The sequence below is a fragment of the Xyrauchen texanus genome, chromosome 17, assembly GCF_025860055.1.
Source record: "Xyrauchen texanus isolate HMW12.3.18 chromosome 17, RBS_HiC_50CHRs, whole genome shotgun sequence".
Taxonomy (NCBI): Eukaryota; Metazoa; Chordata; class Actinopteri; order Cypriniformes; family Catostomidae; genus Xyrauchen; species Xyrauchen texanus.
In genome coordinates this window covers 31,604,108-31,618,152 of record NC_068292.1, presented here as the reverse complement: position 1 = coordinate 31,618,152, position 14,045 = coordinate 31,604,108, and the positions used below count along the sequence as shown (strand labels likewise).

Sequence of the window (14,045 nt, the reverse complement as noted above, 5' to 3'; positions counted from 1 at the left end):
AAAACAGCCTCATTCTGTTGGAGGGCCACAGATTTGCGCTCTTCAACAGCAAATATTTGTGAAGAAAATATTTATGCCTTGGATGTGCAGACCACCTAGAGAGAATGTTTACAGTATAGCAAAAGTGATAAGAACAAGTACAGATGAACGCCGATGAGTTAGTTTTTTTATTTTGTAATTCATATCTTGCATCAAATCTTTTTTTTGAGCACATTCAATATAATACCTGATTAAAATGCCTAAACCAGCAAAAGGTGATTTGCTGGTTTTAACTGGCAACCAAACTGGTCACCACTGGTCAGACAGGTCTAGTTTGATGTTTTTAGAGGGTTTTGGGCACTTATCACTGAGCTGGGCGCACAGCTAAACATCTGGAAGCCATCTTCTCCAATCTAGGAGACAAACTAGACCAGCAGAAAACCATCATGGCCAGACCATGGCCAAAAGTCCACCTCAAGCTGGTTTTAGCTGGTCTTTTCAGCAAGGACAACCTACATTCAGAGATGGTTTAGCCAACCTAGACCAGACCAGCCAAATCATCTTAAACCAGCTGAGACCAGAAAAGCACCTCAAGCTGGTTTTATCTGGTCTTTTTTAGCAAAGATACCCGACATATGCAGATGGCTGAGTTGACCAGCTAAACCACCTACACGGCATCTTGTCCAGTCAAGAAAACAAGCTAGACCAGTTGAAAACCAGCAAGGCTGGACTGGAATATCAGCAAAGCCATCTTAAACCAGCTAAGATCAGAAAACCACCTTGATCTGGTTTTAGCTGGTCTTTTCTGTAAGGGCATCCTAAATTCACAAATGGTTTAAATCAACCAGCTAAGGTATCCCCCTATCTTGTTCAGTCTACCAGACCAGCTAGACCAGTTGAAAACCAGCATGGCCAGGCTGGGAGACCAGCTAAATCACCAGAAAAGCACCTCAAGCTGGTTTTAGCTGGTCTTTTCAGCAGGGATACCCCATATTCACAGATGGCTTAGCTGACCAACTAAAGCATCTGAATGGCATCTTGTCCAGTCTGGGAAACAAGCTAAATCAGCTGAAAACCAGTATGGCCAAGCTGGGAGACCAGTGTATCAATCTTAATCCAGCTAAGACCAGAAACCACCTCAAGCTGGTTTTAGCTGGTCTTTTCAGCAGGGATACCCCACATTCACAATATACAATACATTATTAATACCATTTAGCAGGACAAACGTGAACCAACATTGATACAAAAATAATAGCTTACCTTAACGTGAGCATACATCAAAAAATAATATTGTTATTAATATCAGGTTGCCAAAACATTACCGAGACGTTGGAGGAAAGCCTTATGATAAGTGCTAGGCCTCCTTGGGAGAGGCAAACCCAGTGCATCAGTTTCCACCCAGCTAATAATAATCAGCCACCAATGAAATAATCTATTTGCGCTCCCTGTTTTACACAATCCCAGAGGGAGTGTGTAATCACGGGATGGAAGATGAAAGATATCAACCACAGTGTTTCATCTTTCCTCTTTTCCCTGGGATGACAAAAGGCGAAATGATTGTGGGTGTGAAAGGCTAAGAAAAAAAAGGGCAATGCACCTCCCGAAGCTTCATAAATAATCAGATGACACTGTTTAACTACAATGATACCACTTACCCTTAGCTGAGAGGTGCTCTAAAAGCTTCTTTGCCCTGGATCTGCTCGTAAATTAGGGAGTGCTAGTGTTAAATTCTCTCATGGCCTGAGGGTGCCCCTGTTACACATCATTAGAGACCTGCGTTTGAGGGAATATGAACCATCTCCCTTCCCATCAAGGGTATCAAGATTCTGTTTCTTGTGTACACGTTAACCTCAGCACCAAATATGATGTCAATCAATTAGGGTCTGCATTTAAGACCAATGACAACTTCCTTGCAGGTGTGGTACACCTGGATCCACCCCGTAGCCATTTACTTCCTTCATCTTGATTTATGCTAATGGCTCTTACTTCCGTACAACTTGTTAGGTTGAAACAATGTAAAAACTGGACATGTGAGAGATATAGAATGGTTCCTATATATAATGTAAAGCTTAAATGTGGTATGTTTTAAAAAGTAGTTATGAGGTTTATCCATCTCAGAGTCTGATAAACACTTTTCAAATGTATGTGGAGCAAATACATTGCTTATAATGAATGTCGACAGATCTCTTTTATTTGGCAAGCATATTCCAAATTTCACATTATACATCTAAACACAGGACAGGCTATTTACAGACCCCAGGAATGATCACCAACAGCGTAGAAGGCCTCATCGTTCAACTAAGTGACTAACATCAACAATGGTGGTTCTGCAGCCCGACTACAAGTGTGTTTATGGTCTCTGGGGAGACGTGAGCTTTAGCTAGAATAACTTGCCTCCTGGTAAACATTAAAGATGTGGTAGTCCTGATCCCTTCAAATGTACGAAGGGAAATATTGTTCCAGCTCAAATGGTATCTAAATACTTATTTTGTCAAAGGCGATGGTTATTATTTCATCCTTTCTATGCTTTGTTTCAACAACATCATGTGAGAGCTTCAAATGTAACGGTAAATGGGCAGTTTGGACAAGCTCTTAAGGAGGAGGGCATGATGTCATCACTGACCCCAGGGCTTGACGTCCAGAAGTGATTGAATCCAGAAGCTGGGAAAATGAAGTAAGACTTCTCCCTCTACTTAAAAAGCCAGAGTTGGCTTTGGTTGAGGGCTAACAGCTTATTTAGAACATAACTTTGAGAGACCCATTGATACAGTGCAGTTCAAGCTGTAAGAAGTAATTTCATGTCTTTTACGCAAAGTGTTTTGTGACCAAGATGAACTGGACGGAGTTTGAATACCAAAGCTCTGAACAAGACAGTCCTTGAGGACTGAGGATGTCCAACAAAACACTATGGCCCATCTGCTCTGTTTATTTTATCTAGTCTGTAACATGTCACTCTCTTGCGACAAATCATCAGAATGTGTATACAGACGTTTCCATGAAAATACCAAATTTGTTTCAGTGGGCACAGGCCAAACAATTTTTTTTTATTTTGATCCCCTTTTCTCCCTTTGGAATGCCCAATTCCCACTACTTAGTAGGTCTTCGTGGTGTCGCGGTTACTCACCTCAATCCGGGTGGCGGAGGACAAGTCTCGGTTTCCTTTGCTTCTGAGACCGTCAATCCGTGCATCTTATCACGTGGCTCGTCGTGCATGACACAGCAGAGACTCTGCATGTGGAGGCTCATGCTACTCTCTGTGATCCATGCACAACTTACCCTGCTCCCTACTGAGAGCGAGAATCACTAAATCGCGACCTCAAGGAGATTACCCCATGTGACTCTACCCTCCCTAGCAACCGGGCCAATTTGCTTAGGAGACCTGGCTGGAGTCACTCAGCACACCCTGGATTCAAACTTGTGACTCCTGGGGTGGTAGTCAGCGTCAATACTCACTGAGCTTCCCAGGCCCCCCTCACAGGCCATCTTGTTGCCTTCTGAGCCTATCTGTGTCTGAAGGATATGGCGGCCTTTTTCTCAGAACAGCCTGAAAGATTCTTGAGGAATGACAAGGCCACAATGGCATGTTTGTCTAACTTCAGAGAGGCCAGATCAAAAAGGAGGAGGACTGCAGGACTGCAGGAGCATGGGCAGCATGTTCACACAGATCCTAGTCCCACTGCACTGTTCCTCAGAGAACAAAACTAATCCTCTGGCCAAACTCCCATCACACTTCACTTTAAACAGTCTGCCTGTGCCCCCCCCGCTGGGAAACTGACCCGGCCCTTCCTGTTCCTGGGGTCCAGCTAGAGCTCGGCCTGTTAAAACGTCTGCCTGGGCAACAGGAAGCAATGGCTACTTGCCACCTCACCATTACGATTACGCAACACACCAACGTCAATGACTCATCTGACTCTAACTTTAATTTAGTCACATACAGTTATAACTGTATAAAAATCCTGTCAAGGAAATGGAAAAACATCTTGTCCTGTGTCATGCATACCATTGCGCAAATTAATTATGTCAAATAATATGTGTTGTGTCAAATATAATCATCGCTGTTGTTGAGCAAAAGACATTCGAGATGAGAAAAGAGTAGATATGAAAATTCTGACTGATACTGGTAAGCTGATAATACTTTTCATTATTTTATTTCCAATAACTTGAAATATTATTTAAGTAATCCAAAGATAATCAGAAAGAATAAGATTGTTTAAATTAAACTATTTAACATCCTAAATCCACAATTAAATATCCAATTCATATTATTATAAATAATAAATATAAAAAATAAAAAAAAAATTGACTATTATCTAAATCACTTCTATTGGACAATAACATACATGGTCCTAATATATAGTGCACTCTTTTGGAAAATGTCTGTAATGATATTACACTGAAATTCTTTCTTTTATTTTTTATCATAGGGGCAAAGACAGAGGGAGTGTGAGATGGATCACCAGGGAGACAATGAACACTGTGACAAGTCTGTTGTTGGAGCAGCTCCCAGCAGATGATAGCTGTAGCCTACATCTGATTTACAGTCATCAGAAAATAGAACACCAGACACTTTAGTACATCATCTGAGGGCAAGAAATCCACACCGTGAACAGAACAATATGTCCAGTGGCAAAAAAGGAAAAGTCAACCTACTGTATGTAAAATCACGTTTTCCACAATCAAAAACTGAAGAATTTGACAGGAATGGATGTCAAGACCAATACCTACCAGTTTAAATAAAGGGAAAGGGGCACATTTGTCTTCTGTAGAACCTGAATATACACCTGAGTATATATATTTAAAAGCAAATCTTTTTTAAAGAAAAATGTATATATATATATATATATATATATATATATATATATATATATATATATATATATATAAAATTTATTTTGAATTTCCTTATTGATCATTGACCCAACAGCAAATATGTCAGTGTACAGAGGTTGTTCTTTTTTCCTGTGCATCAAGTGCTTTGAAAGAGTTGATGTGTGAATGAGCGAGTTCAAATGTTTGGATTTGTTTTCGGAAGTTATCTCATCTTCATCGTCAACTGCCTCCCTGATTCCTCCGATAAGACCCTCTCGACCTCTCTTTCCTCCCTCTTTGTGCCGTATTTGCTTTATCTGATGTGGCGAGAACCAATCCTAAAATGCAGCACCAAGTTCATATGTACATCCTATCAACTGCATTTTTCTTGTTTTATAGTGATAAAGATACAGTGACTTTATGACAGCCACAAAGGTATCTTGACAGGAAGAGTCTCCGTCTTGTCTCTGGAACCTGTCGGCTCTTAATTTGAGCAATTCAAAGTTGTCAAGTCTGTCTGACTTTGGGAACCCCAGAATCAAGCAAATGTAAAAAAAAATAAAAAACATTTTTTAAAAAAAAAATGAAAATTCTGTAAAAAAACTAAAATAATTTTTCGGTGAATGTTCCCAGATATTCTTGTCTGGCTGATCAATTACAGGTCTGTTTTTGGTTGTTGTTGCTATATGTCAGATGCAAGACAGCAACAGGCCACAGAAACAGACATACATCAGGTCTAACATGTAATTTTCTTAAAACACAGCCTTCTGCCACCACACACGGATGGCACAGCCCGTGCTACTGATGGTTCACTTCATAAACATCAATGAAAATTAATGAGCACCTGCTGCGGGACCTAACATTAACAAGTATGTCATTTTGCTGGCTTTTAAACAGCAAAGAGGTGTTACTATATGCCCTGAAAATCCCCCCCACAAACCACATGCCTATACAGAGATTTGCATGTTTCTGCAAACCATCATCCAAGGCAGAAGCTAACACTCTTTCCACAACAATGAAGGCCTCGTGTGACCCTTTCTGGCTGTCTCCCTCTAGTTGTCTGACACTACAGACTAAATCTGTGCCAAGACGGTTTTGCTGAAGGCTAGCACAGCAGTCATTAAAGAGTACAAGCAGGGCTGAGCAGTCAATTAGCAAAGCCTCAAAGCTAGTATCAGCGGCGCTAGCTAAAGTCCCAGTACTTTAACACTAAATGAGCATTACAAGCCCTGAGGAGGGTGGAACCCATATATTTAACAAATATTAATTTCTAAATTACTACTTTGCATGAATGAGGCAATGAACCAAAGCCAGGGCAAAGGCACAGCTAAGCAAATGCGAACATGAACACACTTGCTATACAAGCAAGCTGAAGATCTGTAATTTAAACAGTTTTTTTAAGAAAAAAATTTCAATGACATTTTTCTAGTGAGATGTTCTTTTTTTTGTGGTTACTATGTAGAACTGTGTCTAGAACTTATTTTAGAGTTATTATTTTGAATTTATGCATCTTACAAAGAAGTATTGGCACTTCAATGGTACAGTGATGATAACAAATGGTTTGGTAGTTTTTTGATAGTGTTTGCACAGCAATAATTGCATCTGCATTTCAAGTCTGCTTGTACTCAAACTACTGCCAAGAAAATTCCGAAAAGGTGCGAATAAATCTAGATTAATTTATAATCTGAATTTACATCCATGTATGACTTTTCTACACATTTCTCTCTGTGTAGTGAGAGAAAGAGAAAAAAACTGCCATACATTACAGTTTCACATCTGCTTTCTATTGACAGAAATATGCAGTTGACTCCAGAGTGCCAAAGTAGGTTTTGGAGAGTCATTGCCCAAAGAATGCAGGAAGGGCTGTCTTTTCTTCACTTTTCTGTGGTATTTGCTGGTAAGTGCTTCAGAGAATACAAATATAGAAACTGACAGTATAAGTGTTGGACTGGGATGAAGAAAAAAGGTAACAAGAGGAGGTTTGTATGGTTTGAGTTGTCTCAAGCAAAATAATCCAAAGACAAATCAGAGAGGAAGAAGGGAAAGAACTGGTGAATTATGAACTGGTGAAAAGTGTTCAGAAATTTGTTACATTAAAAGTAGGAGAGGATGAGGAGAAAATGAGAGGAGCGGAGAGAGCCTCTTAGCCTTGGGGAAGATGGATAAAGTTGGGGTAATGTTGGGGGAGGGGTGATTAGAGGCTAATGTAGGACAGTAAGACAGAAGCAGTGAGTGTATTATTGCTCAAAGAACAAACAAACAAACACAATCGTAATCCCACAAGCTTGCTTGCTCTTCTTTTTCACAGTGGCTACAAAGTGTAGAATTTATTACCAAATATGGTCATTGCATCACAGTCTTCCATGTGTCATCAAACCTCTATATCTAATAGTGACTTAACTTAAGATGTCTGAGATCTACAACCTAAAGTCACATGACCACAACCAAGATCTGGTGAATATCAATAGTTCCATAATATGCACTGACAGGGGACTACCAGAGGGGAAAAATGGGAGAATTATGGCCTTAACTTTATCTGTAAAATGGATAGATGGATGGATTTTGCACAAGGAAAATTACAGAACCCAATGTGTAAAGTCTTCAATGACACTTTGGCTTTCTCAATTGTTGGGTTTCCATCCACATATTTTGATGCAAATGTTGGGATATTGTATAAAATATGATGGATGAATTCTTAGACTTATATAGACTAAAATAGCACCAATGCTAACTTGAACACCCAACAAATCTGAAGCTTGGACATTCCTTGTCTGAAAGCTGCAAAGTCCAGCTCTGAATATTCCTAGAACAGACCTACCATTAGAGTGGAGTGCTGAAGAGGCTTGGCAATACTACACATCAGATGTCTGGACCCGTTCTTCTCCACGCAGGGCAGAAAATAAAAAGACACAAGAGAAGTGGTCTGGCAAACACAAGGGGCATTTGTAAACCATTTCCTTGGACTAAGGGTGGGCTACTAAATTTCACTAGTGGTTTTCAACAATGTAGCAGAGAGATTTTAGCCTCTGGAACACTTGTCTTGATCAAATATCTTTTGATGCTACTGCTGGAAATTGCTCTTGAGCACAATACTTCATCCCCAACATGACAAATAATTTAGAATGGTTAGAATAATTGCTGTTGTGGTAGATTGTGTGTAACATCTGGAGTGGTGGTGTTGTAGTGGTCTAAAGCACATAACTGATAAACAGAAGGTCGCTGGTTTGATCCCCACAGCCACCACCATTGTGTCCTTGAGCAAGGCACTTAACTCCAGGTTGCTCTGGGGGGATTGTCCCCGTAATAAGGGCTCTGTACGTCGCTTTGGATAAAAGCGTCTGCCAAATGCATAAATATAATATAAATATACATCCAAATTTGCCTTCGAAAAACTCAGTTTGTGGGGGGGGCACTGATACATAACTGAATTTGAAGTTTAAATGAACTGAACAACGGGATCCTTGGATGAATTTAAAGCTGCACTACAGAACTTTGGGCTCTCCTTTGTTATCTGTGTTTGAAACAATATTGCAAGTTACTTGTACAATTTATTTTATTTTATTATGCCAGTTGTGCTTTGGTACTGCTCCATAGCATGAATGAATCTGACGGTTTGAGGTGACCTCAATATTGGAGCGGTTCTGACTAGCTACACAACTACACAGTCTCAATGATAGTAAGAAGAAAGTCTATAAGACGTCATCATAGCAAGTATAATATCTGTTGCCAGACCCTTTCTTCACAGACACAAAGCAAACATGCAAAAACATTTCCGGAAGCCGGAATTTCCCTGCCAAATCAAACCCGACAGCTCTGAATGTAAATGATTATTGTAAGCTTACTGCAGTGAGACTGGGTAAGGTCCAGAACATGATTTTGTAATGTACTGACTCAATAATCCTCCTTTGTCCACTTCTAATGAAAAATTAATAGAGAAATATTCCATTGTGTATCTTGAAATTAAAACATCTCTTAATGTCGTTTTCACTCTCTTGCTCTACTTTTCCACTCCAAAAATATTTGACAGATATTTCTCAACATCTTTCAAGTTTCTGCCAAAAATCTAATTCTGATCAGACAGAGCTGATGGGCTACAAGGAGAACAGTGGGAACAAAGATGTTAGATTGTCATTTCCCTTCAGGTACCATGACACAGCAGGCAATGTGTGGGTTCAAGGCCTTTCCTCCTCACTTTCTTTGTTTGCTCTTCTCTCAGCTAGTCACAAATGCTATGTTCAATTGTTGGCATTAGAGTTTGGCTTGTTAGGTCTAGTCTCCAAGTTATTTGGTGCTATCTCCTACATTCTCATGTCAACATCGAGCAAATTCAATGAAACTGGTGTAGTCTATTTTGAGCTTTGCTTTGAAATGAATTGTTTGTGCACCCACTGATTTACTGCAACTGAAACAACTCTGATATTACACTTTGTTGAACAGTTTTCCACTCAGATCCTCATCTCTGGATAATTACATACAATTAACTACTAGATATGATTAAAGAGATACTCTCATAATTTAGTCGCTCTAATGCTGTTTCAAACCTGTATGACTTTCTTTCTTCGGTAGAACATAAAAGGAGATGTGAGGCAGTTTATTTTGTTTGAGTCACCATTCACTTTCATTGCATAGAAACAAAATGTAATGAAAATGAATGGTGATCGAGGCTATCATTCAGCCTTACATCTACTTTTTGTGTTCCAAGGAAGAAAGAAAGTCATATGGGATTAAAACAACATTGGGGTGAAAACATGATTTTTTTGGGTGAACTTTCCCTTTAACAAATAATTGCATTCAATTATTACATGATTTTGGCATAGCATATAATAAAATACATGATTCCTTCCATGTAACCTCATAGTAATGCATTTAAACCCATTCTAATTCCGAGCTAAAGGGTCTCCACCATGACCAAGGCACAGCATGAGAGAGAATAGGGCTAATTTGGCTAACAGTAGCTGTTCCTAGGTAGTCTTCGAACCGCAATGTTCATTAATGAAAAAGCACTAATCCAGCAAGTTTGTTTTAACCAGAATGAGAGCTGCAGCAGTTGCAAGTTCACCTGGTGATGACCACATGCAACAATTCTCCACACCTGCAAACAATCAACCCTAAAAAAAAACAGACACGTCAATTTGTGGCTGCCATGACTAGCCTTTGAAATATTGCAGCAGGGCTGAGTAAAACCTGCATCTTCAGTTTACTGTCTTAACTGTGTCTGTGACTCCATACTTATTGTTATGTTTCAGCTGTGCATTATCAGTTAAGAGGCAAATGGTTTTTGTTTAAACAGTATATCCCTGATTTAACCAGATATAAGTAATTTGAGGACAAAATTGATGTTTTATTTTAGTTTTTCTGAAATATTACATTGAACAAGAACAAAGTTCAAAGTGTCTCTTTTTTTATCTCTATCGATTAATGCTACCCTATGGAAGACAATTGTATTTCTGAATAAAACTTGAACACTGAGAGTAGACAAAGTTTATCTTATTAGCAATGCAACAGGAAGCAGACTGATTCTGCCTCCCACTTTCTTTGTCCCTGGCACAGACAAGCTGACAGAGAGGGATTCTGATAGATGGGAAGCAGCCAGGATGAATTACCTTTAGAAGTAATTTCCAGGATATTATCCTTGTTTTTATCATCTTGTTTATGGTTCTTCTCCTTGGCAACATATAAATAGTGTTCTGGCTCACCAGAGCAATAAAATATCCAGCAATGACGTCTACCTTCACCATGTGAGCTGCATGGGCATTACACACACATGTGGCCGGCTCTCACATCTCCATCTCATGGAATTTAAAAAAAACAAGTCTCACAAGTTCCAACTGCTGAGAAGAAACACGTATGTTCTTGTGCTAAAAAAAGCAAGGCAGCGCAGTGAATATAACTGAACAAGAAGTCTTCAGATGTAATTTAAAAGTTGAGGTTCTTTTTACTTAACACGGTAGCTGAAATTCCTTAAAATAAATAGTAAATTAAGGGAACAATGGAAAGGAGTCGTCGAGAACCGGCTTGACAATATAAATAATATTTCAATGTAAAACTGAAACCAAAAGACACAAACACACACATAGGACGGACAGCTGCCCGTAAACATTCTCTCTTTGCCTAACCCTCTTGGAGGCTTGCTTAGCCTGATAAGGGACTGGGTGTGTAAAATCATGACCCGGCCCGCCCTTCGCCCTGTCACATATGTGTTGCATTGTGTATATCACATACTGTATATTGTGTTATATTGGTCTGATGGAGTTTTTCCTGCTTTTGGAAATTCAACCAAAAACTAGGCTGACTTCATGTTTTACAATGACATATTGTGACATCCAGTCAGCTGCATTGTTAGAGTCATCATTTTCACCAGCTGATCTCCAGACTTCTGAGCTTCTGTTAACTCTACTTAAACTGTTCTCGTATAAATAGAGATGAGCCATTCATTGCACATCAATTTCTCAGATTTCCCAGTTGCCCTGCATCCAGAGACAGCTACACAAACAAAGACAGTTTGTTTGTAACACTCAGTAAGTACATCGGCAGATAGCAAGAGAAAGACAGGAAAATTGAGAATGAGAATGCACACACACAAAAACGCACACTAAAATAAACACATCAGCAGACATAAAGAGACAATGAGGGAGTTGTTTAGGAGTAGACACTGGGAGCAGCTGCATACACAGATCTTTACTCCAACTCAGTTGGTGGTTGCTTCCCACAGCATACAAATCACAACCCCACACTGGCCCACTCCTAATTCAACAGACCAGATAAGATTATATAATGTGATATGTTTTGGAAATGAGTTACGAATACTGCCAGATCTAATTCCCTATGGTGGATGAGAGAAAGATAAAACTATAAATGAAACGAATAAAGCAAGCATGCCAGCACAGAGCCAAGGAAAAAAATCTCACAGAGCCAAAATGACATCACAGAGATGACAGATAATTACTGTAACATATATATGGGAGTTACATATAAGTAAAGAATCAATGGGATAGTTCACCAAAAAATGAGAATTTTGTTAAATATAGAATAGCTTAGACATGTGCATACATGTGCATACACAAACTTTTTCTTCTGAGAAAAGATCTAAGAAAATACAACCACAGTCTCCTGCTATTGGTGTCTGGCTTGGGCTTAAACATGTCTCCCTTGGTCCTCTTTTATGACTCTCAGAGGACTCATGAAGACCACCTCCTCTCTTTTACTACTTCTCTCTCTCTTTTCTTGCCACGTTTCTCCCTAACCTTCAAACGGAGCGCATAGAAAAATGTCATCTGAAGAAAAGCAAGTCTAGGAAAAAACCTTAAGCACATGGCTAGACGCATGCCTATAAATTGCAATAAATTACCATAAAACGGGGAAGCAAACACTTTGCATGCAAACGGCCGTGGGTGTTGGCGACCTTCAGGGGTGTTTTTTTCCATTTCCATATGTAGGGGAGTATGCTCCAGGCACCAGAAATCAGAGCGCTGGTCACGCTGCTGGAATGAGCTCACTTCAAAGGTGACTATAAATCAAATAGTCGTGCCTCCATCCGCTACACCATCCCCCAAAAGCCCCTCTGTCATTCTCAAGACATTGGGCCATGCGTGTGCTGGGGGCAGGAATTCAAAGCATTAGCTCATAGACTCTGGCATAAGGCTTCTGCACGTATTTGCTATTCCTTTAATGACCATCCATTAACTCACTGTGTTGTTTCCTCGATTGTCAAAAAAGATCCAGCTACAACAAAAACTTGATCTGTGGTCTAACAGGCCATGTCCCACCATTCCATCCTTTGTTTGAATTTCGATTATAACAAAACAGGGTCAAGTGACAGACTAAACACTTGCCGGCGAGTCTCATTGTGGGTGAGGCATTTGTGGGTAACCTCCAGTCGATCTCTTTTGCAGTTCTCATGGTGCCTGTGGATGGGTGACAGGCTAGTTTTTAGAGATTAGATTGGTATTGCACAAATAGTACTTTAACTTGGCAATACATTGAAAGACACACAACTGATTTCATGAGAAATACAAGAAATGTGCTAGTCTTTGACAATCCTTAAGGATTATTGTGGAAATTGTCCCATCACAATGGATTTGCTATCCATGTATAAGTTGTTAGTATGAGTCACAATGGTTGGCTAGACATCCAACCAACTAGTTGATTAGTGAGGTCAAATATAGACCATTTCAAGAGTGTAAACAAAAACAAATGAATTAGAATGGTCCAAACGTATTTCCGAATCCTTTCAATAAAGTGTCTTTTTCAAGGTAAGCCAGTCCACTCGGCTATTTTCCTTTGTAAACAAGCATCGTGACAGTGCAGCTCCTATCTACAAGAGTGGGAAAAGACCGAACTCTCCAAAACGGTTGGTCAAGATTACGATAAAAGAACATCTTTCAAAATAAGGTGTAAAATTGTATTGGTCCAAGGCAAGTGTGCTGCCGGCTTTATTGAGAGGCACGGCCGTGATGCATGCTCAAGCCTGATAAGTTGATTAGTCATTCAGGCAACCCAACGATTAGGCAATTCTGAAAATATGTATTTTTCACATTCATAGTAAGTAGCAGCTCTGTCTTATAATTCAAGTAAATGGGTGCCAGCACTTTGATGGTCCAAAAGTCACATTTAGGCAGCATAAATGTAATCCACAAGACTCCAGTCGATCAATGAATGTCTTCTGAAGCGAATAGATAGGTTTATTTAAGAAACAAGTCAATATTTCAAATGTTTTTTTTATTTTCTCCCATTTTTCTCCCCAATTTGGAATGCCCAATTCCCAAAGCGCTCCAAGTCCTTGTGGTGGTGGTAGTGACTCGCCTCAACAAAAAATCTCAAGTGCCTCCGTGTCTGAGACCATTAACCTGCAAATCTTATCACATGGCTTGTTTAGCGTGTTGAGCGTGTGATACATAGCACGTTTGGAGGCTTCATGGCATCCACCGCGGCATCCACGCACAACTCACTGCGCCCCTCTGAGAGCGAACCACCTTATAGCAACCACGAGGAGGTTACCCCATGTGACTCTAACCTCCCTAGCAACCGGGCTAATGGTTAGGATACCTGACTGGAGTCTTTACTCGCTGAGCTACCCAGGCCCCGATAATTATAATGTTTTTAACTTTAAATCAGCGCTTCTGTCCAGGGCTCTGATGCTGTTTGAAATGGACAAAATCTCGTGACATTCGATCTTTTGTAAATAAGCACCACTTCCGAATTCTCGCGTGAACTCACTGACACACTTAAGTCACACGACAGCTATGTAATGCGTCAAC

General features: G+C 39.9%; 1 protein-coding gene across 2 annotated transcripts in view; it reads right to left on the bottom strand.

Moving 5' to 3' along the window:
• LOC127657906 (four and a half LIM domains protein 3-like) overlaps positions 1-14,045 on the bottom strand; it is a 44,352-nt gene that overhangs the window by 11,445 nt on the left and 18,862 nt on the right. The window lies entirely within an intron of this gene.